General features: G+C 30.6%; 1 protein-coding gene and 1 long non-coding RNA gene across 4 annotated transcripts in view; both read left to right on the top strand.

Moving 5' to 3' along the window:
- Positions 1-1,365: 1,365 nt before the first annotated feature.
- On the top strand, positions 1,366-27,326 carry LOC143198334 (uncharacterized). The gene is made up of 3 exons (XR_013006195.1): positions 1,366-1,398; positions 2,221-2,455; positions 27,252-27,326. It is a non-coding gene; the product is annotated as an uncharacterized LOC143198334 (long non-coding RNA).
- Positions 27,256-27,499, top strand: part of LOC143198549 (ras-related protein Rap-2a) — a 134,736-nt gene continuing 134,492 nt past the window's right edge. For all 3 annotated transcript variants that reach the window (XM_076407852.1, XM_076407851.1, XM_076407849.1), the window contains exon 1: positions 27,256-27,326. The gene's annotated coding sequence lies outside the window, so the exon portion shown is untranslated. The remainder of the gene's footprint in view (positions 27,327-27,499) is intronic.

Here is a 27,499-nt window from a genome sequence, read left to right as displayed (position 1 = left end):
TAACTAAATGGAAGTTTATATATCTGAGTTCTAGGAGATTTCCGAATATTGGTTCTATGTTTCTTTTTAGAAAAAGGTAACTATTTGGATATCTATTGTTACATATAGTAGATTTATGTAATTTAACAATTCTCTATGATATAGACATGCATTTTATGGCTGCCACTGTCGCGGGATGAAATTCAATTTGCCAATGTAATGAAGGTTGACGCGAAAGGAAACAGAATGGAACAGAGACGATGCGAAAGGCCAATGCGCGCCACTATTTTTAGCCGTGGTGCACTAATGGCATCGGAGAATTGAAAAAATTCCACAGAGTCCAGCCGGCGTATATGTCGATGTCGAACACATGGAAGCAAACTCAATTGGGTTCGCGATATATAAATATATAATAGAATTTTTTGTTTTGCTTCTGATTGAAATATATAAAGGAGATTTTTTTTCTCGTATCTATTTGGTAACATTATTAATATTACAATTACTTGTTCTAGAAGGGAATGTTTCCCATTATTTACACCACACAAATTCAGTTAGTGTTTCACTCACTACCTAATAATAAATTACTTGGTAATAATTCTCATAATTGTCTTCAGTATTGATGTGATTGGTTGAGATTTATGTAGGTTTATCAATATGTAGAAATCAATTAGATTTGTTGCTTTGTTATACACTATATATATATATATATATATATATATATATATATATATATATATATATATATATATATATATATTTGATAGGCCAATTGCAATTACTTACTTAATACCTAATAATTGTCATAATTGTCTTGATGTGATTGATTGATATTTATGTAGGTTTATCAATATGTAGAAATCAATTAGATTTGTTATTTTGTTCACATCTGATGATAATTGGATTTAAAATCTCCTCTAACTAAGAAATTATATTGATGGGTAATATATTGTAAAAACTATATGGTCGTTAGATTTCGTATCGATATTTAGAAATGGTGCATGTATCTTTGTTGCATATACTTATTTAAGTAGTAGTTTATTTTTAGAGCTTAATTTTTTTTGTGAAGTATTGGATTTTTAAGTGGCAATTATTGTGTTTATAGAATGTGGTTTTTGAGGTTGGAAGATAATAGTTATTGTTATTATTATAATAGCCTTATAATTATTGTATCGAATTTAATACAGTGCTTATTAACACCATATGATACATGGGTTGGTTGGTTTAGTATACCTACTAATGATATTGAATTTTGTTTTCCGTTTTGGGAAAAACCGATTAGGATACGATTAGTTATTATTAAAAATACATAAATCGTTAATGCTTACAATTATTGACATTTTCTCCCTAATTATGCAAAAATAACGCTAACTTTTCTTATACTTTTCTATGCCGTTTGCTCAAACGTCGGGAATAAGTCTGGTTTGTTAATGTGCGCAAATAAATGCAACGGAAACACAAACATTAATGTATATTTCAGTTAATTTCAATAAACACGTTATACAACCAAACACTTTTTTACTTACGTAGAAATAATTAATATTATTTTCTTGGCATTTATAATAACAAAATACATTTTCAATTATTTACATCTTTATAATGAGAAGGTGTATGGATTATGATATTTTTTTACTTGGAAAAAATGGTATAATGTTTATGAATAAAAATGTATTCCACCATTTTCTTCAAACTTGAATGAAAATATACACAGAATAAGACTTGACAAGGAAACACAGTAACGAAGGAAACAGGAACTAAACGTTAAAAGGTAAATATGCTCCCTGATGAAAGGAAAATACATTACTTAGATATAAAATTCTCGTAATATATTATTTACAGTAGTATTTTGAGTTAAAATAAGTTAAAAGTAAGATTTGATCAGACAATATTGGCATATTGACGTCATGCATTTGATGACGTACATTGACTCTTTTATCGTATAGATCGTATAGTTGTAGTGAATGACTAGTTGTAATGATGGCATACATATAAGTGTCTTTAAATAAAAAATATACTATTTAATTATGCTTTGTTAGATTATTGACTATTACCACTAAATATAATAAGTTGTTAATATAGTTTTAGTCTAAAGGCACGTATATTAAAAAGGTCGGTTGTCGCAACAGACTCTTAGGGCACGGAAGCGCAATATCTGCGTTTACCTTCCGACGGGAATCGACCACCGTGCCGAGCCGGAGACCGTCTGCTCACATGTTGAATCCGGAGGACAGACCGGCGACCTAGAGCGCGCAGCCGCGTCCCGGAACGAAGGACCAGGCTCCGGGGCCAGTCTGGAGCCTGCCGCCAACCTGTTGGTCCGGGTCGCAGTCAGGACGATTCGTCGCTTCACGACACGACCGACGAGAGAGGGAAGGCCCGTCGCCGTTGACTTTACCGCCACCCCCCAGGGAACGATATAGAAACACGCGCTTCTACTTCGAAGTGTCGCGAGAGCTACTTGCGTCGACTGTTTTTGGGGGTAAGTTGTTATTAGACGATTTGCTTGGGCTTCCTTTTATTTTTGTTCTCGTTTTCTTTTATTTTTTCGCGTAGTTTTCATTTTAAAATTACCCTGCTCCAAGTAGTAAGGAAATATCAACAGGAGCTTTCTTTTATATATGTTTATTTTAATAACGTTTATAATTTTATGTGCATAATTCTTTTTAGCTATATATATATATATATATATATATATATATATGAAAATTAATATAATAATTACATAAATTATGCACGATATTTTTTTCTAAAAGTAACAAAATTTTTATAAAAAAAGGAAAGGAAAATTTTAAATGATCTATTGGTAATAATAGTGATTCCAAAATTGTATTGCTAAAAGTATGTACATTATTTTTAATAACTATCTGTGTATAACTGCAAAGTTTATTGAATTACATTTTTTTAATAACGAAACATAATATTATATAAAATTATTTAATATATATGACATATTTTTTCAATTACGATTATTTTATTTTGTTTTTTGTAGTAGCTCTTTAATACTATTCTGCTTCATGTAACAAACAAATGTCAATAGGAACTTTCACGCTTTATTTATACAGCCGAATTCGTTTATTTTAATAACAGAGATATAACATAATAAATTAATATTCATAACATTTTTATAATTTCCGTTTACATAATTTGCATGTATAATTTTTATAATATTTTTCATTGTTGTCATTTATTAATAGTGATGTTAATATATATATATATATATATATATATATATATATATATATATATATATATATATATATATATATATATATATATATATATATATATATATATATATATATATATATATATTAACATCACTATTAATAATTATAAAAGTATTTTTAATGGAATTGGCTATCATAATTATAAAAATTATGCACCAAATATTTTTTTTTAAAGTAACTAAATTTATATATAAAATGATAGCAAAATTATAAATGATCTATTAATGTAACTAAATATTATAATATTTGGTAAAAATCATTTGACATATATGATTTATATTTTATATTACGATTATTTTAATTTGTTTTTATTTATTAGCTCAATTCTAATACTATTCTTCAACAACAGGAATTATCAAACTTTCCTTTAAACACTTGTATTCGTTTATTTTAATGAAAGTGATATAACGTAGCAAATTAATATTAGTAGCGTTTTTATAATTTTCGTTTTCATAATTTATGTGTATAAGAGTTACAATATATATTTCTTAAAAAAACTCTCATATTAATTTTTCATTGTTGTCATTTATTAGTGATGATATTAGAACATATATATTCTATATAAAATTGTATTCAATATATATTCAAAAATATATTTTTTTTAATAAAATATATATCATAATTTAAAATATTATGCGCAATTTTTTTAAATTAACATTTTAAAACAACTTGAGGGGAACATTAAACATGTCAATGATTCAAAAATGATATTACTACAATTATGTGTACTAGTTTTTGTAACGATCCGTATATAAGTAGTAAAAGTTTTTTGAAGTAAATCGTTTGTATTTCAAACCTTTTTAACGTTGTTCATTTATTTAATTTGATTAATAAATGAGATTTGTAATATTTTGTAAATTTTTTTAACATACATGGTATATATTTCCAATTACGATTACTTTTAATATAATTTATGTGCGTTTTTAATTATATCCTTTACCTCTTTCATTTCCTCGCGTTTACAATTAAAATGTATTTATTGTTTTTAAGAAATATGATGTATTTTAAAATTATCCGCAACAAATTTCCTATAAAAGGCAATATTACGTTTACTGTATAAAAAATTATCAAAATTGTTGTGATCTATTTAATTTTTTAAAAAATAATACTTACTACGTGAAATTTTTTCCTATAATATTCTTTAAAGCTAATCACCTTTGTTCTTTTAAATTATCAATTCCTAGAAAAATTAGCAAATATATACTGTATTTTCTAAATATATATTCAATATTATTTTGTTCAAAATATATTTTGAAATTATTTGTGTTTTGCATATAACATCATATGTTTAAAATGAATTTCCCACTTTATCTCTATTTATTGTTTGCATTACTTAATTTATAATAAACTTTATATCATTATAAATATTAATATTATACGTATTCATATTATCAATAACTTTAAAAACAATTGTGAATGAATATTATTTTTATCTACGATATTTACAAATATTTGATTGTTTTTATCGAGCGAGTTTTCACTGATATCCGAGAGATCGATTTCTCCGTTTATTTACGAACCTTCCAACAATCGTTCCTGATAGTTCCAATAGCAAGCGACGAATTTATAAACGGAATCGATTGGTTCGAAAAATACCTCCAGCACTTTGCTCAATTATCTAATTTGACTGTCGTCAAGTGACCGCAGTTTCCATATTAGTTAATAGCGAATTTATTCGAGTTTAATTAACTAATTGTAAATATTAATGGTGGAGGTGCGCGAATGCGTGGTTATTGCGAACGATCCAGAAACAATTAACTAATTAGTTAACGGGTCATTCCACGGTAATCGTTCAACTTGACATCACCAATAATCAGAGCCACGATTGGTAATTTTAGCAAATTGATACTGGATCGTCATGTTAATTGAAAATTAGAGATTGATGAATATACTTCACATAAAGTAGTTTTTTATGCGAGTATTCAGTCGAGTACGGTTAACAAAATTATTATATTCAAATGGTTGTTTTTTAAATTTAAAATATCCTTTTACCAGCAAAGATTTATCTGTATTAAAACTACTGCTTAACGTGGGCTCCAAACCATCCTACTCGCTATTGAGTCTAACGACTTGCGAGTGATCAACTTTAATTTTGTATAACTTTCATTTTTCAGAAGACATCTCCTTCTAAAGAGCCTGGGTACTAGCGTGACTGCTATGATTTTCTTTGTAGGATTTTACACTCTTGTCTTATATACGTATATAATCAGAAGGAATCACAAACATAAATTTACAAGTAATCACAGCAGGATTCGAACCATCAACTATGGCCACAGTAGGAACATTGTTCTGTTGTCTTGACCTCTGGACCAACCAAGCCTGCTTTAATTTTTTGAATAAGCCTAATAAAAATGGAAGTTTGAAATTAATATATATATATATATATATATATATATATATATATAATTTGTGCGTTCACATTATTTTTTTGTTAAATGAGGTAACAATAATAATTTCCAAGTTTATACAAATTAAATTTTAATATATTATAAAAAATATCTATAGAATTAAAAATTTAAAAGGCTATTATTGTACTGGTACATAGTGGTTAATTTGTATTTTTACTAAAATCTATTTTCATCCATAATAATGTGTTTTCTACTTTGTTATGAAGAGAGTTCTTGTTTGGTTTTAATTGATTTCTATTGATGAAAATGAATAGTTGTGATTGTCTAAAGACAACTTTGTAATATCCAATATTCGAGGATAAGATCCGGTTCTGCCCAGCTTGACTACTGTAGTGGTTGTTCTGCAAGTAACCCGATTGGTGAAAAGGAAACTAAAATAAATTTAAAAAACAAACTCTAGTCTCTAAAACAAGGAAATACTTTGTCTTGTTTTGCTAACATTGCTTGATTCTCTTAATTACTCCCTAACACTTATTTAGATTAATATATACATTATTACATAGGCTGATAAATGTGTACTTTTTATACCTTTGGTTATTACTCTCTTAACATTATGTATTTTATTCAAAATATTGTCATCAGCCGCGACATTTTCTCTCATATTTGAAGTTTGAAGTGCTGTTCGGCCTCTAAAGTGTATAATAGAACGTTGCCATGCTGAAATATCTTCTGCCGTCAATATTTGGCTAGTTTGCATCAGTTGCTTTAGAGCTCCTCTTGTCAATGATGTTAAAGAAGCACTTTAAAGATTTCAGAACTGATAATAATTCTGTCGAGAATAGTTGATATAAGTTTCAACAGTAATTGATGTTTATCAGTTATTCTTTAGTCATATTAAAACAAAGAAGCAGTACTCCAGCAACTTGTATTTTGTTGGCCACAAAGGCTGACATAGTTCAGTAAGAAAACTTTTTTCTTTTTTTAATATAAATATAATTATAAGAAAATCTGATACCCTTTTCAATATTATTGACAATATTAAGAATAGTAATAAATGAAATATATCACTGTAAAATTGAATTTACACTCTTTTTTTAATTATTGTAAACGTTAATATAGAAAATTCAACAAATTATTTTAACGCTAATATAGGTTTCAGTTAAAAAGAAGTAGAAGTAAGAAAAAAGTTACCCAAGAAAAAATTACATTGGCAATAAAATATTCTATTGGGTTTGTTTCCTTTTTTTCGATACGCCTACTGGGATGAAAAACGATTTTGGAATTACTTATCTTGTTAACGAGGCACAAAAATAACAACAAGAAAGTTCGTAGCATTTCCTCCCCCCAGTTTGGTAGTTGTTGATTTATTGTTATGGTTTTAAAGTTGTGTTTTCAGAACCAAACAGAAAGTTGCAAAGAGCTCTATTGTGTTTTTTTGAAATATTACTTACAGATGATGTTTTTGGTTTGTGTTTTTATGTCGTAAACAACTTAATAATCCATTTCCATAAGATTATATGCTAGGATGTCAGAAAATAAATTCGGTTGTGTGATTTTTGAAAACATCATTCGAAAACCGATAAAATACTGCGCTGGTATCAAAAAATAAATGAGCATCAGGGATTATTTACTGTGGATAGCTATCGATGAAATTTGAGATTATCTATTTATTTATATCTATCTTAAGTTCTTTATTTATTTTTATAGTGTGGATAATATGTTCATTCAGTTCAAGAGAAAGAATCCCTTATAAAACAGTATATTTCAGATTATCGACATCGAAAAGATTTGGTTGATAGTATAAATAGTTCAGGAAATAAAAATCTTTCCTTATTTTTCACGCCCTTCACAGTCACACTCTGTCTATGGATAATCACAAATATAAACTTGCGTTAAATTAGCTTGGGCAGCATTCGAACGTGTGAATCTAACAGTAGTACCAAGCTAGCTTCAGCTGAAAGGTCCATAAAAATATTTAGTTATATAGTTAGTTAATTAGAAGAAAATTATCACAATTATTAGTACATAATAAAATACTATTATACAAGCGAGTGTAAAAAGGGTATATAGAATTAAATTATGGGGGTGTTCCGCGCAAAGTAATATAGTGATATGTAACAGGTCAATTGAAAAGTCCCCGGCCTGACACATAGATGGCGTTACTAGAATTAAATCTATATGTTCTTTCGTTAGCCCTAATCCTCAAAAGATGGGTGTATAAATTTGACTTTTGATTTAACTTTTTAACTTTTGTTATTGTGAAAAAAAGTGGATAAGAAGCAATATCGCATGTTGATAAAAAACTTGGCTTGACGCTGAGTTTCCGGATACTGCCCCAGGAAAATCAACCATCAAGGATTGGTATGCTAAGTTTAGACGTGATGAAATGAGCACCGAAGACGGCGAACGCAGTGGACGCCCAAGAGAGGTTGTTACCTACGAAAACATTAAAAAATTCACACAATGATTTTGAATGACCGTAAATTAAAATTTAATGAATAGCAGACACACTAGAGTATATTAACTGAACGTGTACATCATACCATTCACGAATATTTGGGTATGAGAAAGCTGTGTGCAAAGTGGCTGCCGCGCGAGCTCACTTTTGACCAAAACCAACGACGAGTTGATGATTCGGAGCAGTGTTTGAAGATGATCAAGCGTAATAAACTCGAGTTTTTGCATCGATATGTGACAATAGATAAGACATGGCTCCATCATTTCACTTCGAAGTCCAATCGACAGTCATCCGAGTGGACTGCACATGATGAACTCGCTCCAAAGCGTGGGAAAACGCTACAGTCGGCTGGCAAGGTTATGTCATCTGTATTTTGGGATGCGCATGGAATAATTTTGATTGATCACCTTGAAAAAGGAAGGACCATCAGGAGCGACTATTACATAGCGTTATTCCATCGTTTGAACGACGAAATCGCTGCAAAAACGGCCGCATTTGAAGAAAAAGAAAGTGGTGCTTCACAAAAACAATGCACCGTGCCACAAGTCAGTGAAGACAATGGTAAAAATCCATTAATTGGTCTTCGAATTGCTTCCTCATCTACCGAACTCTCCAGATCTGGCTCCCCAGAGACTATTTCTCGTTCTCAGTTCTCAAAAGAATGGTCGCTGGGGAGAAATTTTCGTCGAATGAAGAGGTGATCGTTGGAATTGAGGCCTATTTTGAAGCAAATGACAAATCGTACTACAAAATAGTATCAAAAAGTTGGAGGGTCACTATAATCAGTGTATCATCCTTGAAGGGAACTATGTTGAATAAAAAAAAACTAATTTTGCCAAAAAAATATGTTTTACTATGGTAGGTCGGGGATTCTTCAATTTGAGTTATTGTAAAGACAAATTGTAGGTTAGTCGGCAACCACTAGTAACTATGTAAAAAATATTGATTGACATCAAAAACTAAAAACAAAGGAAACAGAAAAAACTTGTTATTTAGATTTTAATTTGGATATTAATTGGCATTTATTTTGACTAACCCCATAATATATTTTATGTAAATAATGTTTTAATTTATATAATGAAAAAATCTTTTGTTGTATAATTAATGTTGGAAATAATTATTAGCTTGGCTCATGTTTAAATAGATATAATAGAATATTTGCCAGTGTAATTATATTGTGGTGTAGTACAATAATTATCCCAAGATACGCAAGAGCATATTTGTATTATGTATTTTAATTAAATTAATATATTATTATCATTATTCAAACTCAGTTGAAATATTTCTGCTCTTTTTAATGTTATTTTTTGTATGGTTAAATATATATAAATAATGCTAATGTAAATATTTTTATTGAAACATTCCATTTTTATCAATGTCATATATATCGTGTTTATGACATCTTCATGATTTTTATGAGATTCGTGAAAAAATTTAAGCCATCAAAATAAACAAACCTTTTAAAAATCGGCTCTTTAACGCGTTAGGTTTTATTTATACTCTCTATGTATTGTATTTGCAAGCGGTAGAACTTGTTTCATATTAGCCGTTAAATATTGAAGATGATCCACGTATAATCCGTTCGGAAACATCCTTGCGCAGGGGCCATACTAATCTTCTGTGAGTGAGCACTTTCTTTGCTATTATTTCTATGTTCTCTATAAAAATACGTAAAATAGTCGAGTTAGTTACAACATTAATAACTCAAGCAATGATACAGAAAAAAATGAAGGGATTGAATAAAAAATGATACATGGTAATTAATTTTCAAATAAAGCAGTAAATAATAGTAAATAAGGTATGACATACTACATGTTAGAGAATAGAAATTGAATGGGAAATCGCTAGAAAATAGCATATTTAGAGTTTTTCTGATAATTAGCTTCAATAAAGTGAAATTCTTGTTGATACGGCTTTGAGAAAATATATATCGAATGGATTTTTTAATTAAGTTTTGCATAAAGATATTACGACATTCATTGACTGTTAGGTTAGTTACATATAAATTAAAGATCTATGGGTGCGGCTTGGTTGCCGCAGAGGAAAGAGCGACAGGACGGTCCTTCTGCTGTTGCGATAGTCGCGGGTTCGAATACTGCTGGGGCCATGGGCGTAACTTTATGCTTGCGATTGATTAACATATTTGATTGTCTTTAGGCAAGAATGCAAAATTCGACATAGAAAATCATAGCCAGTAACCAGGCTGGGTAAGGACAGATGTCTTCTGGGATGATTTTCAAGTCGGTCACTCGCCAGTCGGACGTTAAACTGTCGGTCCAGTCCAGATAGACTGTTGTTGGTGGACTCTAAAATATATTAAAGCAAAAAATATCTATGAGGTTATCCTGCTCTTAAATTTAACTTTGCCAAAACCTCAACAAAGGATTACCTTACTGAAATGCAGATAATCGTTTGAGGAAACACCTACCGCAAACAGCGAAAATGATAGAAAGTATTGTTATAATTGGATAGTTTTCTCGAGCACGGTAAGGAACTTTTTAATTCCGTGTGAGAAGAAGGCTATTTTTTTCAATTTCCTTAACGGATTTCGAAGCCGAATCTTTTCGTCAGTTGCGTGCATGTCGGATTAAAGCGATTTCTCTTTGCGTTTTACTTGCCGCTTTTACAGAATTGGTTGTTTGGGGGAGGAGGTTGGTTGGTATAAGGGGGAGTACGACGTATATGTTTTGTTTATGCTGTTTTAATAATCTATGGTTTGGAAATAAATAATAATTAAAGATATTGTCACTAAGAAAGTATATAAAACTTAAATTGCTTCGTAAACATTTTCATAATTTATAAAATAAAATTAAAATTCATTTTGGTCTGGGGTAGCTATTAACATATTTTTGTTATTGTCGTCACATCCTGAATTATTGGATAGCAGCTTGGTCGATTCGGCTTATTTCTTCAGCTGCATCCCAAATATCTCTACTCCTGCATTAGCTGGATCCCGTCGATATTTACAATAGTATCTAATCACAGCTTTCAACACCTTGTTTTTTTCTTCATTAGCTTTTAAGCCATATGGCTCTGCAATGCGAATTTTTCTATCATGAAATATGTTAGAAACCCTAACATCTGTATCGGCGAATATAGCGCTATCATCAGTACACACCAGATGGAGCAAGAATAATATTTAGGGGAATATGTTCAGATTCCAAAATAGTCCAAGGTGAGGGTAACTTTGTATACAGCTAAAATACACCTCCTCGCAAACTATTTGAAGTATTACATGTATGATCTTCATAAACTTGATCTTCGCAGAAATTGATTGATAACAGTGGTAATGGTTAGTTTTAGAGTATTTAATATCACAGGCTTTTCAAAAAAGGTGAATTCCCCAATCATAGTTTCCTTCATACTTGTTCAGTTTTGAGACATCAACGAGGTTTTGGTTTAGCTGCACTTACGAGGAAAGAAATCATAGCCTAGTTTATATAAATATCCGCTGCTATATTTAAAAGTATACGCATATAATATACGTTCATTATCTGAGAAGAAAAGCAGGGAAATAACTTTTAATATTGATAGAAGAAGCAATATACTTCGCCTAACCCCAAAAAACAAGAATAGAATTGGCGAACTGGGAACTCGATAACATTTTTTATCGTAACTGCAATAAACTTAATAGTGTTAAGTAACAACACTTTTACGACTACATAAAATCTGTCGTATGCGTTGATAATGTAAAGAAATAAACAATGCATAATGGGAGCGTCTATAGAAATGGAGCGACCTAAAAAAATGAAAGAAATGAATAATTAATAACAGATAGCATTTGCTAAAATCATATCTGGAAAATATCGGTTTTCTCAAGAACCTACGTGGATGAAAACGATAACCCAATAATATAATCAATAATGATAATCAATATTTAATATTGAGTGGACCCAGTCAACCAAAACAATTGCTATATTCTGTCCATTATCCATTATGTGAACTCATAAAAAGTCGCTTATCAAGGTAATTAACTTTGCCAGCCAATTAGTTACTGAATATTTGATGGACTTTTATCGATATAAAAAGCATTGTTCGTTAAAATGTCGTTATTTTCTTGTTTTTATATAAATATATGAATATTTTATAATAATGGAGTCTATATTTTAAATAAAACTTTATATGATATTATGGTGTTGTATTTGTTTAGATTTTTTAGTATTAAACGTTTTTTTTTACTATAATGAATATATAGTTTTTAAAGCTGTATTACTGTAAATGTTATGGTCAAATAGTATAATTTTTGGATAATTTTATATTATTCAATAAAACAACTTTGGCATAACGAAATTCAATTAGTTCGAGAAATTAATTAAGTCTTGCTTTCCATAGAATATATATATATTGGTGTTTTAATATCCTAGAAATATATTTTGGGAAATTGTTAAATAAGTTTAAAAGAAACTTTACGTCCAAAAATGGTTTAATATTAAGATAAACAAACATTAGGCTCATTAGAAGAATAATTTCTTACAAACAAATGAGGAACTAAAATCTAATGAACCTATTTTTTAATTGTTTCACTTTTTTAATTGTTAAACTTTTGATTCACAAATTAATGTAAAAATTACCTGTAATATTTAGTTATTTCATTGTTAAGAACTACATTTACTAAAGAAACTTGAAATGAATCAGAAATTAATACCGCTAACATATACAGAAACGTCTTAATAACCTCTAGAATTACCTCTAGTACAATGATGTACTATGCTTCCAGAACGATATCAATTACTATCAATCCTTAAGCAAGAACAATTTTTCTTAGCTCTTTTCTAACCCTGCTCTAAAAATACACATTTTAAAAAATATATTACTATAAATGTTCCAGTCAAATAGGCTATTTTTTGATAATTTTATATTATTTAATAAAACACATTGGCATAACGAAATTCAATCAGTTGGGAAAATTAATTAAATGGTGTTTTGAATTTTTAAAAACTTTTTCGTATATTTCAGGAAATTGTTAAATAATTAAAAAAAACCTTACGGCTAATTTTTTTTTGTAATGTTAAGATAAACAGAAGTCATCATCAAATATTATTAGTATATCGTGAATAATAATAGCAATTAATTCCTACTTACTTAAGGTGAAAGAACAAGAGTCTGCCAAGCAGACTCATTGTGCTAACAAGATTTGATGTCTGAATATGTATGAGTAACAAAACATGGAGTCTTACGTCTTCACAACCAAACTCGGTTATTACGTATGCAAATTCTGGAATATCCAGAACGACACTAAAGCAACTTTAGAGGGTTTTGTTTAAAATTCATAACGTTTCATATATCCCGATAGTATACCCAATTATATCGTCGGCAATTATGTGTTCGGATATTTCACAGTTTGGAACAGTTTTAAAATTACTATGTTCCTCAACTTTTCTCTCGTGTTTCGTCTTCCCACATAACTCCCCTATAAGGCTATATAGCCAAATATTCTTCAATTTTACAATCAGAGAATAAAATATTTGCATTTAAATATGCATTAATTTATTGGTAAATATCAATTACATCATTATAATCATTATAAATCCATAGGTAGGCGATTAACTTGGGTTATACGAGGAGATAACTTGTCGGGAAGAAACATAATTTTTGCAAAAGTAAACCATTTTGATTTATATAACTCTTCAGTACTCGAACCTGACCTGTTGCTATCTTCATGTCACTCCCTTCTAAATGAACTCAATAAAGATTCCATCCAGATTATAAAATATCACAAACATGAAATTTCAAAAGGTAGGAGGACCATGGTTCGGTTGAGGCAGTCCCACATAACCCGATTCAACTTGTCACTCCAAGTCTCCCCGATCAGGTATACGTGATGTTATACCGCCTGGTTTTAGGCCAGAACAAAAAAAAGTAGGAGGACCGTCCTGTCGCCTTGACCACTACGTCAACCAAGCCCGCTTTTTGTAATATTTTCATCTGACCCTAATGGTGTAATAAATGACAGGTTTGCTATTAATATACAAATACCGTAAAGCTCTTATATAAATAAACTCTCTTCCATGTTTTAATTATGAATAAACGTTATTTATGTTAATAAAATTCGTTGTTCTAATCCATATAGGCAACTAGGCAACAAAACATGAAGTATTACTGCGTAAAATCCAGTTATAATATATGCAAATACCGGAGCTGCCCACAGGAGGGCGCAAATGACCTTTTCACTATACCAGTTTGACAGAAACGTATATTTGCAACTCATTACATGGGTTATATGTTCGAACGTTTTAATATAATTTGTCCGAGTACATTATTAATGTAAAATAGTGTTTAATAAAAACAGTAGTTCATTTAGTTCAAATAATAAAAACTGATAACATAATTTTTACTTATATAGAATTTGATAGTATTGAAAATATTGAGTGTGCAAATAATAATGATCCTAACTCGTAACTCATAAGATTGTACATTTATCAATAACAAAATTCTCAACTATTAGGTACTTATATGGTGTTTAGATCAACGATATCCAATGAGAAGTTTGTATACAACTATTCATATACACACTATGGATCTCTTAAAATTGAATTTTCGATATTCGGTACTACTATTTGTTGTTCAAAAACTTTTAGAAACCTACAGTGACGACACTGCGTCATATCCCAATTATCGATTTTAGTTTTAGTGATATAAAAAAACTGGCAAATAACAGCCTGGAAGCCCAAAATAGGTGATTATAAATTGTAAGATCATTCGACAAAAAGCTTACGATCTTAACATCAAAATGTTTTGGTTAGTCCAAAAAAAGTTATATACATTGTCAATGACGCAGATGTAGTCAATTCAAGTAGATGATGCTGTTATTCATGAGTATTTATTTCATTCAAGTAGAAAATATCTGGAATAATATATATTGTACCAATTTTTATTAATAAATACATTTCTAAAACGAAAAATTATTCGAATACTTAGAAGCACCTCATAATATTAAAATTTATTGATAAAATACTTCTAAATATAAATTCACTTTCAAATTTAATTACAATCCAAAAGTTGGGAAAAGACAAAAAAAACTCATTTATTTTCCGAATGATATCAATTTTAATGCTAATTTATTCTTGAAAAATTTGAAATAATAAATAAAACATTGAGGTTAACTAATTGAATTTAATGAAAAGCCCCATTCTGCTACGTTTTTTGACACTTCTAATAAAATTCCTAATATTATTATTAGTTCGTGTTTTTTTTTGCTGTGGTTGCCTTATTGTGTGCCGTATTTAATAAAACTCCTTTCATGAATTTACACCATTTATTTTCGGCATTAACGGGCTGTCGCCAGTGTGTTTCATTGTGAGGAAGCGTCTTTTGTTCGTATGCCTACTGTCGGAATTTAACGAGCTTTTTAGAAATTATATTTTGTCGAACATATAAAAGTAGGGTTATGGTGATGTAAAACATTTTGTTTCTTGTCGTTTGTGTCGTTGTTACTTTCCGTATATTAAGATACAATACAATATATTTGGGATCATTATTACATTCCTTTGTTTACGCTGCCACTTGCCAATTTAAAATTATTTAAAATGAACTGTATTGCACATGAAACGAAATAATTATCTCCGCCCTTTCCTCTCTTAATTAGTAACGGAAGGAATTCGTACTCCGTCTGTTATCATGAATAGAAATCAGCCGAAACCTGTAGTTGACTGAAATAATAATTACTATTTTCAATATCGACTGTTTCGACTGTTGTCAGTCAATAGTACCTAACGATATTTTTAAGAATATCGACATTTCTTCAATCCAACCCTTCTCTTCCCCGCACAATTTACTTGATAACCGATGGCATGGTGTATTTAAAGAAAAATTCAACACTCTTCGCCGAATGCCCTAGGTTTGTAGTATCGCTATTTTAATTTGTAACTAAAAGTTCGATAATTTAATTTACAACTATCGATACTTTTTGATATATCGATATTTTTTATATCGAGATAATATCGGTTTTCTCAAGAACCTACGTGGATGAAAGCGATAACCCAATAATATAATCAATAATAATAATCAATATTTAATATTGAGTGGACCCAGTCAACCAAAACAATTGCTATATATATAATAAAACAACTTAGAAACTTTACGTCCAAAAATGGTTTAATATTAAGATAAACAAACACTAGACTGATTAGAAGAATAATTTCTTACCAACAAATGAGGAACTAAAATCTAATGAACCTATTTTTTAATTGCTAGTAGTCTTTGCAACATTCATTTTAACTATTTTAAATAATTATCTCCGCCCTTTTCTCTATTAATTAGTAACGGAAGGAATTCGTACTCCATCTGTTGTCATGAATAGAAATCAGCCGAAACCTGTAGTTGACTGAAATAATAATTACTATTTTCAATATCGACTGTTTCGATTATTGTCAGTCAATAGTACCTAACGCTATTTTTAAGTATATCGACATTTCTTCAATCCAACCCTTCTCTTCCCCGCACAATTTACTTGATAACCGATGGCATGGTGTATCTAAAAGAAAAATACAACACTCTTCGCAGAATGCCCTAGGTTTGTAGTATCGCTATTTTAATTTGTTACTAAAAGTTCGATGTATTTTAATTTACAACTATCGATACTTTTTGATATATCGATATTTTTTCAGCATCCCTGCCCTAACGTAGAATACATGAAATTTTTACTATATAAGTTACATAATTTTTAAAAAATATTATGAATATTGGGTACTTCACATTAAAGCATTACGTCAAATGTGTAATTAATTGAAAAATAGTTAGTTACTTCGGTTTTACATTAACTAAAATTGATAAATTTAGGACCGGCCAGTGAATCTCGCATTTTCATAATTAACGACGCTATGATACACCATCATATCTAAAAATTCTGGACTTGAATTAACGTTAATAAAGATAGCTATGGACAAAAATTCTCGTGGCCATTTATTGGCAATTAAATGACGAAAACGGTAACGTTAATGGTATAATATTAACTTTTACGCTTATAATAAAATACTTTATTGATATGGACGACGTAAAAGACGGTCTAAACTTTTGATTCCCAACAGAGAGAGAGAAAGAGAGAGAAAAAACGCGAGGGAATCGCACGACTTCTACGTGTTCTGTCCGTATAAAGACCGAGTTTTACGATTTCCCTGTAACCTAACCGAGTGCAGGATAAATAACCACAGTAAATCCGTAAAAAACTTTTAAAATATTACGAATTTCCACGGAGAACAAGATGCCGACCGAATCGCCCGGATTTCGGGAAATTTTTATTCAAATGGGATTACGCCACAATCACACTCCGGCGTTGCCAAATTTCCCGCAATAAAAAAGAATTCTTCCAGAGTTAACTTCTGCTAAATGTTTGGTTTTATGAATAATATATGCTAATAACTTTGTTCGTTTTGTGTGTGTGTGTGTGTGGGTGGGAGGGGGAGGGGGTGGATTTGCGGAGTTGTCCGGAAAATAATGGAGATTTTTTTATATTCGGTTCGTAAAACCCACATTAATTTTTTGCGTGTCGTATTTTATTTTGATGGGTGTTTTTTGTCCGGCATCCGGATTAACAAAAAGAAGAAGAAATTACATACAAGTGACCGCTCTGTGGTCGAATTTAATAAATTAATCATGTTTCTCTCATAACAGAGTAAAATGAATAATTTAAAAAAATATAGCCGGCTTGGTGGCGCTGTGGTAAAGGCAACAGGACGGTCCTCCTGTAGCGATAGCCGCGGGTTCGAATTCTGCTGGGGTATGGTCGTAAATTTATGTATATGATTGTTTAAAATTTGTGAATGTTCAAGGCAAGAGTGTAAAATCCGCCAAGGAAATGATCTCAGTCACGCCAATAACCAGGCTGAACCAGGCTGGGTAAGACCGGATGTCCTCTGGGATGATTTTTAAGTTGATCACTCGCCAGTAGGTAGGCTTAATGCGGATCGTGGTTCGAAGCCCACGTTAAACTTTAGGTTCAGTCCAGATAAACCCATAGTTGGTAAAAAGAGACTTTAAAATATATAAAAAATAATTAATAAATGATATGCTGCTTAAGCTTGTATGCCACAGTATTTTTAATATAAGATCAAAAATGTATTTATATATGACATTAATTAAAATAATAAATGTCTGTATAGTAAAATAACTATCATGTAATTAAATATAATTGCCATTCAGTTTTAATAATCAACAAAGTACTGACAAGTATAAATTACTACACCACTGAACATTATAACAAAGTATTATATAGTGCTTTTAAAGTTTTTATTTTTTACATACATCATAATTTATTTGAACATTATAGTACATATAAAAACTGCAGTTAATTATATAGCCACAATAGTTTATAGGTTAGATTAATAACCTCTTATCACAATTGCTTTGAAAAATTTTGCATACGTCTGACAATCGGACGAGTTTAACAAGCTCATTCGTTTACGCGATCGAACTAATCAGATAGCATTGCGTCTCTTTTTTACTAGAGTAAAATGAGAAGGAAAATATTGTCTGATTTTGAATTCGAATTTACTCGAAAAAAACTTCGGAAAAAAAAAAAATATATATATATATATATATATATATATAGAATAATAAATGAAGTAATATATATGTATAGGAAAACAGAGAATATTTGAATAGAACTATTTTGACATTGATATTCGTCTTTAGCATGTATATTAACACAATAACGAACACTAGTAGATAATTTATTACAATTTAAAACCACGATATTTACAATCATTAAATTGACTACTGAGTTTCAAAACTTACATAAACTTACTTTATGCAAAATTTAAACAATAAAATGTCATATAGTCACATATCTTATAACATTTATTGTTATATATCTCAATATTTATGAATGCTTTAAAATGTTTACAAACTTACTACTCATAATTCATAATTTCTTGTATTTGTCCTAAGTGTGCCATCTATGCAAATAATGTAGTTAGTTTCATTTTAACCGCTGTATATTTTCATTAGTTAATTTATGTATTTATATCGTCTTTATCTTTTATTAATATTTATCACCTAAAATATATATCGTCAAATCAATAAATACATCAGGCTGATTAAAAGACTAATTTCTTCAACTAAATTTTTAAATAAAATTGCATCGTTTTTTGCTTATTTATTCCACTCTTCGATTTCATCCTTTCAATTAGCTCGTGGCTTACATTCACCTCAAAGACATGAACCGGGGTTCTATCGGCACATAATTGAAAATAATTAATTCCTTGGCTTATATTAATATTACATAACTTAAAATAATATTTAACAGTACTAAAATGCTTGTTTTTGAAGTATTAATTAAATATGTCTTACAGTAACTGTAGTTTAAGTGTTTACGCTGGAAAACTTTATGAAACAGAATTGTTGCCGAGCTGTTTTTGAACCCCATTAGCATTATTGTGCGATCTACATTGCCTTTATCACTTATATAAATTGAAAATTGTTGGGCGGACGTAGAGCTTATTTACGTGTCGCATAATCCAAGAATGGTTAGGGTTATGTTTAATTTATTACAATTACGAAAATATTTATGTTTCTATTTATAACTTATGTAAATGTGGAACCAAGGGCATTTTTGTCTTAGTTCAGCTTTAATGTTTATTTGAATTATGCATCTAACTAAATTGTCGCTAATCAATTAAACAAATACGAGTAATTTCCACCTACTTTTTATGTGGTTGTACAATACTCATTATATACGTATTTCAATATACTTTCTGAGTAACAAAATATACTTGATCCCATTATGTCTGTGAACTATGACAGCTTTTTTAGCTTTTTTCCCGGTTTTTTATTTATTTTCTGGTAGTGGAACTAACTTGGAGAAATGAGGTTCTTTGTCACTACGTTCTCGGCCATTGCCATGGAAGTAGAAAAGTGATATAACAAATAGGTACTTTGATAAAGAAAAGGAAATAATTTTACTTAAGGTAGATTTTACCAAATAACAAAAACAAATAGCAAAGGTGGGGCAGAACTTCCTCTACTATTTTGATTGCGCGCCACCTTGGTTATGTGACTTTTAGGTCAATTTCGCTTTAACCATTTTATTGTGTAGACGTCCAAATTTTGTTATAGATAAATATACGCCAAAAGAACGAGCAGAAATAGTGATAATATTCATTGAAAATGATCGTTCCATTTTTGCTACTCAGCGGAAATTGCGTCAAAAATATCCTAAACGTCTAGTGCCTGACAAAACCACAATTTATCGTTTACATGCGAATTTTAGACAGTGCGGTACGACGGCAGACAGGCCTCGTTCTGGAAAACAATGGAAGTCTCGTAACGTTGAAAAAGTGGCTCTGGTGCGCGATATGTTGCGGTGTACAGAAACATTAATTCCAGTACAAAAGTTAAAGTTAGTCCCGTACAAAATTCAATTAGTCCAAAAATTGTTACTGAGAGATCCTGATCAACAAGTTGAGTATGCATTAATGTACCTAAGGTTGTCTGGTGAAATTGAAGATTTTTCATCTTAATTGATAATGAGCAATGAAGCCCATTTTCTTTTTAGTGGCCACGTCGATAAACAGAATTTCGGTTTTGGGGAACACAGAATCCTCAACTAATTCCTGAAACATCATTGCATCCACTAAAAATAACAATATGGTGTGGTATTCATGCTGGAAACATTATTGGTACCTATTTTTTTGAAACTGACCTAGGTGTTGTCGTTACTGTTACTGCTGAACGGTACCAAGGCATCATTCGAAATTTTCTTGGGAATGAAATGGAAAAACAAGGACTAGAGTACATGTGGTTTCATCAAGATGGGGCCACAGCATACACAGCTCGTTCAATAATTTAATTATTGAATGCCGATTTTGCACGAAGGCTAATTTCGCGGAGTGGCGATTTAGCATGGCCAGCCAGGTCTCCGGATTTAACAGCACTAGACTTTTTGTTATGGGTTTTTTCTTAAATCAAAAGTTTACGTGAATGAGCCCCAAACGATTCAACATCTTAAAGACAGTATTCGTCATGAAATTGAAGAAGTTCAGTCTCAGATGTTGGAGGATGAAATGAAAAATACCTTAAAAAGAGCCGAAAGTTACATCGTGGTCACCATTTAACCGAGATCATAATGAAAAAGAAAATGTAAAGACCAAATAAACTTTTTATGATTACCAAACTTACTTATCTTTTGCCCCACGTTGTACATCAAGTTGCATATTAATTTTCGTTTGATTGGTTAAAAAAAAATTCAGTACAAAATATACAGATTGAACGAGTTTACGTGTACGAGCTCATTTATATAGCATGCTATTTATGCTCTAATAATTTTTAATTCAGAGTTAGGTTAAAGTGCGTTTAACTTGTAGCGCTTTATAATTTTAGTTATTATGTGTATCAAAGGATCTATGCTAATTGGTAATTAACTGGTGTATGTTTTTGATTAAGGATATGGTTCAGATATTACCCTTTATTTGCTTTAATAATACCGTTCTCTATAGAATATTAGGTTTAAATTGTAATGTAATAATACTATATACGGAATTTAATCGTATTGTTACAATCACATATATTAACCATTCAGAGATATGTCGGAATATGCTCAAGGTATGAAACAGGCTAAAATCAAGGTAAATAAAAATAAAGATATAGATATAATCAGTACAAACATACCAGACAATACAAACTACAACAACAACAAACCAACAAAACTATTAAAGAGACAACATATATTTAAAAAGAGCCCAATAGAGATCAGATAATTATTAAAGCTATATCTAGAGAATTGGAGAAGGCGTCATTTTTATAATGAGGTTAAGGATATAGAAAAACGGAGCAACAGATACGGATAATATTCTAAATAGAAAGGGGATAAATTAGAAGAAGAACAAGAAGAAAAGAAAGAAGAAAGAAATAAGGGAAGTGGTTGAACAGTAGAGAAGAACGAGGACAAGATAATAGGTGAGAAGGGCTTAAAGGCTACATTTTTTGACGAAGTTTACTGCTTTATATTCAAGAATGGAATGATATTGAATTTATGATGAAACTGTGATATTTTTGATGTTGATGTCGCTAAGACTTGTACTAGGAAAAGCAACTAGAGATGGGTACAATGCCAACTTGTTACAGAGTCTATAATAATTCTTTTGTAAAAAATAACAAAAAAAAAGTTTTAATTGTTTTCTACAAGTTAAAGCATAAATATTCACCCGATTTAGCTTTATTGAATTATTTTCTCATCCGAAATATGAAAAATGGCATAGCGGCAATAAATTTTCAATACTAATATCTGTCTAAAGAGTCAAGTAAGCGAATTTTAATAATTAAAGTAATATCAATATCAGTTCCATTAATTAATTGAATGCTATTTTGAGGATGAGACATTTTAAACTACAGTAGGTTATGTTGTAGATTCTGGAGAGCATCTTTCGTGTAATTAAATATTAACTGTACTGTGTACTGCGCAAAAAGGTACAAGCTTTTTAAGTTGTTTGCTTAAATCAAGAATTTAATTGCAAATATATGAGTAAATGTTATTTGTGGTCCGTCTTGCGAGAAACAAAAAAAAAACGAATCTTTATTGTTTTTTGTAGTATTGTTTTGGTGGAAAAGTTTGAAAAAAACTTCTGTAAATTAAAATTCTTTATTATATATTAGTTGAAATTTGTTTAATATATTTTTTTCTTTTTAGTTTTTTTAATTTAAATAAAAAATCATTTTTACTCAATCAATCAATCCGAAAATTAATTTAAAATTTTATTTTGTTAGTGTTTGAAGGCGAAAAAGATTATGTAAATATTACGTTATATAGCCAATTTTTAAAAGGTGATGTTCTACTATTATACTATATCTTTTTCGTTATATTTTTAGTTTTAGAGTCTCTTTTTACCAACTAGAGTTTATCTGGACTGGATATACGTGGATTAAGATAGACTCCGAATCACAATTATAAACAAACGCAAACATAAATTTACGACCATGCTGCAGCAGGACATTTATATTATGTTTTTGTGAAAAGTATCAATAAAATATCAATTTATTAAGTTACTAGGAAATTTGTCTTTTTAAATAGGTGTGTGTAACGATGATAAAATATGTATTTTTTTGAAGCTAAGTTAAACAAAGTTAAACCTCAGATATGTTTTCAAATATTAAAAATATTTTTGCTATATTTAAAAAAACTTTACTAAAAGTTATCAGTTCCATTATGGTTGGAAATATGCAAGATTTATGAAAGGATACAGATTAATTAATAGTAAATAAATGAATGTAATCATCTACATAACAGGTCAATTAAAATGTTCCTTACCTGACACATAGATGGTGCTACTAGAATTAAATCCATATGTTTCTTAGTTAGTCCTAGCCCTTAAAAGATGCGTGTATAAATTTGACAGCTGTCGAATCATTACTTTGTGAATTATAGCATCTTGAATGAAGTAACTTTTGTTGTTGTGCAAAAAATGGATAAAAAGGAATTTCGCGTGTTGATAAAATATTGCTTTTTGAAGGGAAAAATTACAGTTGAAGCAAAAACTTGGCTTGATGCCAAGTTTCCGGATACTGTCCCAGGAAAATCAACTATCAGGGATTAGTATGCCAAGTTTGGACGCGGTGAAATGAGCACCGAAGACTGTGAACGCAGTGGACACCCAAATGAGGTTGTTACTGACGAAAACATTTAGAAAATCCACAAAATTATTTTGAATGACCGTAAATTGAAATTGAATGAAATAGCGGACTCTCGAGAGATATCAACTGAATGTGTATCTTATATCATTCACGAATATTTGGGTGTGAGAAAGCTCTGCACATAGTGGGAGCCGGGCTAGCTCACTTTTGACCAAAAACAACGACGAATTGATGATTCGTATCAGCGTTTGAAGATGATCAACCGTAATAAATCCAAGTTTGTTGCGTCGTTTTTCACTGGGAAGTGCAATCGACAGTCATCCGAGTGGACTGCACACGATGAACCCTCTCCAAAGCGTGGGAAGACGCAACAGTCAGATGGTAAGGTTATGACGGTTCTATTTTGGGATGCGCATGGAATAATTTTCATTGACTTGAAAAAGGATACACTATCTATATCGACTATTACATAGCGTTATTGGATCAATTAAAGACGAAATGGCCGAAAAACGGCCGCATTTGAAGTAAAAGGAAGTTCTGCTACCAAGACAATGCATCGTGTCAAAAATCCATGTATTGGGCTTCGAATTGCTTCATAATCCACCGTATTCTCCAGATCTGGCCCCCCGTAACTATTTCCTGTTCTTGGATCTCAAAAATATGCTCGTTGTAAAGAAATTTTCGTCGAATGAAGAGGTGATTGTCGAAACTGAGGCCTATTTTGAAGAAAATGACAAATCGTAGAACAAAAATGGTATTGAAAAGTTGGAAGGTCGCTATAATCAGTGTATCACTCTTGAATGGAATTATGTTGATTAAAAAAAAACTAATTTTGCAAAAAAATTGTGTTTTAATATGTTAGACCGGGGACTTTTCAATTGACGTGTCAAATGAAATGAAATCAGTTTCTCATGCAGAATGAACCAAATACTTTGGCATACATTTAAATGTTATGTTAAATTGGAAATATCACATTAAACAGCTTTACTCTCTACTCTGAAGGTAACTTCTAATTTTATGTAAGAACTAAAATTTGTTAGTTGATTCTAAAATATGGCTTGTTTATTTTACGCGCTGGGTTGTAAATATTGCCGTTTATTCTTGATTATATGAGATCAATTCTTCTTCTCGGCTTTAATCAAAATACTTATATGCGAGCTAATTAGATATTAGAAAAGCTTTTTGGCCTATGTTATTGATATTAGCGATAAAATGCTGATAAATAATTCCCGGTTGATATTAACCGTCGTTGACGCATCGTTTTTGTGATATTTACCCATCCTATCTGATAAATTGGAGCTCAATAATTTTCCTGATAAACATAATGACTAAAAGCACACAGCAGTTTGTTTCAAATCAATTCATTTTCATCCCACGCCAAAGAACTGAACACATTCAATCAGACATTTTTGCGAATTACTGTTAATTAAAGGGATTATTTCCTTATGTTTAAATTAATTCGATTTACGTATAATTTAAATAATAAATTTTATGTATGATTATGTACATTTACAAACGAAAATAATGTAAATTTATTTCCGCTAATATTAATATTATTTTAATAAAACTTATTAAATTTGAATATATATTTTCTTTTATAATTATCATTCATGCAATGAGTGTATGAATTTTTACATAATTGAAAAATGTACTGAAGTATTGACACATATATGAACATTTTATCAGTTTTTCAAACATTGTTGTTGTTGAATTTTATTTGTATAGTTATTTTTAAACTTTTTTTTTATTCCGCTTTAGTTTACTTGAACTGTTTTAGTCTTTAGAAAGAGGAAACATAACTAAAAATTTGACGGAAATAAACAAAATGTATGTCATCATGTTTGATAAGAAATTGCAAATAATCAATATTGTCTGAGCAGGTACTTCATCCTGAACGATCTTAATGTTTTGATATAAATCACGACTTCACTGAAAAATTGAGCGTTTCTGACAAATAACAATTATGATTGAAGTAAACCTATAATTAAATTATTATTAAAATATTAGCTAATTTATTTATAGGCTTTAATAATCATTGTGGTCGAGATCCAAGAAGTAAAGAGGTAAAATGCAAATTGTAGAAGTAGTTATAAAACTCTAATAGTTTACAAGGGAATATGCTTACTATTAGAAATACTTGAAATTTAGTTCTTTCAAATTTAATATTCCTTCCCCTGTAATTAACTTGTGCAGTCTTAGATCAACCCCACCTCTTTCTTATCGTAGGAATTTGCTTTCATCGTTGCATCGAAGTTCGTTGTGAGATCGCTTGCTCTACCATCTTGCTTCTTCGTCTTGGACCGTCTAATCCATAACTACTCCACTCCTGCCTCTCAAATAATTGCTGATCGTCTTTCCAGGTCTGGAATTGGCTTTTTTCATCCCCTTCTTGTACCTCCCATAACCAGATCCTTATGTCAATTTTATAAAAGAGGACATTGTCCTTACATTATTCGTCCTTACTTCCACTCTTACCCTGACCACAAGCACATATATACCAATTGTTCTAAATTTCGCAGCGGGCTTGGCAATGCCTTTGAGGTAGACAACCGGGCATTCCAAGTCCTCTAAACAGGGTTCAGTATTGACCGCTGGACTTTTCGCGATATTCAAAGCTTTATCTTACATCACAATACAATCCTTCAAAGAATGGCTAAACCTTACCGACTCCCGAAATCCTCTCGAATGTTTACTGGAACAGAAGTTCAACCATCCCTTAGTCGCCGACTGTCAATCATTCGTAGCCTCTATCTGAATGGGATCAGGACAAGTTTAGTGGATCCCTTCTCATGTTGGTATACCAGGAAATGGGCCATATCGGCAGCCCCCTTTCCCCTTCCCATCATAAATATTAGTATCCATACTGACCTTATCCCATTCGTTTCTTGTTTCACAAAGAACGAAGTATAACGTCGTTTGGACCAGGAGGCCAATTACAACAGGTTCTTTAAGGTTAAAGTTGATATTTTCTTCTCTTTTCGCGTTCCTTTCCTTCTCCATCATGATGTATCTATGAATCGACTGAGATTGGGCCGTTAGATCCTGTCGTTTCTCGCACGGTCACTTGATGGCTTCGAGCCGGCCTACTCAGTGTGCGTTTTGTCATCATGCCCCTATTTCAGTCTACCACATATTGAACGACTTTCCACGGCTCGTCCAGAGTAGAGCTAAGTATGGGCTGCAAAATTTTAGAAATGTCTTAACAGGAGAACATACGGACCCCTCAGATATCTAGGAGAAATCGATTTTCTCCATACAATCTAGCCTACGCTGAATCAAATTTTACTAACCAAATAACCATTACCACTTTGGTATGGGTGCTAATATTTGCTGTCCGTTATGGTTGTGTTTGTAGTCCTGTATTTGTGTCCATTTTTAAATTATATATACACTATTTATACTTTTAGCCCCATGTTTGCATTTATTTTAATTAGTTTTATTTATTTATTAATTTATTATTTTATATATATACTTTATGTCTATCTCCGTCCCTTTTATATCCACACCGTACACTCGTAGAGTCGCGAATTGACGACACCAGTCAATGCAACAAAATTATTTTAATATTATGAAAATGTATGATATTTGTTCAATATATGTATACATTTTGTGAATTTTCAAATACACATAATATTTTTATATACTGCTTACATATACTATTTTGTATCCAAATTTTTGCAGATATCAAGAAGACACTCTCACCCCTTTAGAGAGCGTTACTCTGCATTTATCAGCTTCCAAGCATCACTACTGCAGGTAAGTTTATTTACATTTCTCAACATAGTTGCTACGGTTTTATGGATCGTAAGTTTGTAATCATATTACGTCTTCACCAACACCTAGTTATATGAGACAGAAAATAACTGTGCAATAAAATTTTTAATGGTTGTGATGCCATTCGCGATCTATCATTGCGAACTAATCCTTTT

The sequence above is a fragment of the Rhynchophorus ferrugineus genome, unplaced genomic scaffold (assembly GCF_030347505.1).
Source record: "Rhynchophorus ferrugineus isolate W39M unplaced genomic scaffold, kcgeb_rfMv2 rfM6, whole genome shotgun sequence".
NCBI classification, from domain to species: domain Eukaryota; kingdom Metazoa; phylum Arthropoda; class Insecta; order Coleoptera; family Curculionidae; genus Rhynchophorus; species Rhynchophorus ferrugineus.
Note: the sequence above shows the minus strand (reverse complement) of the source record. Positions and strands in the feature narration are given on the sequence as shown.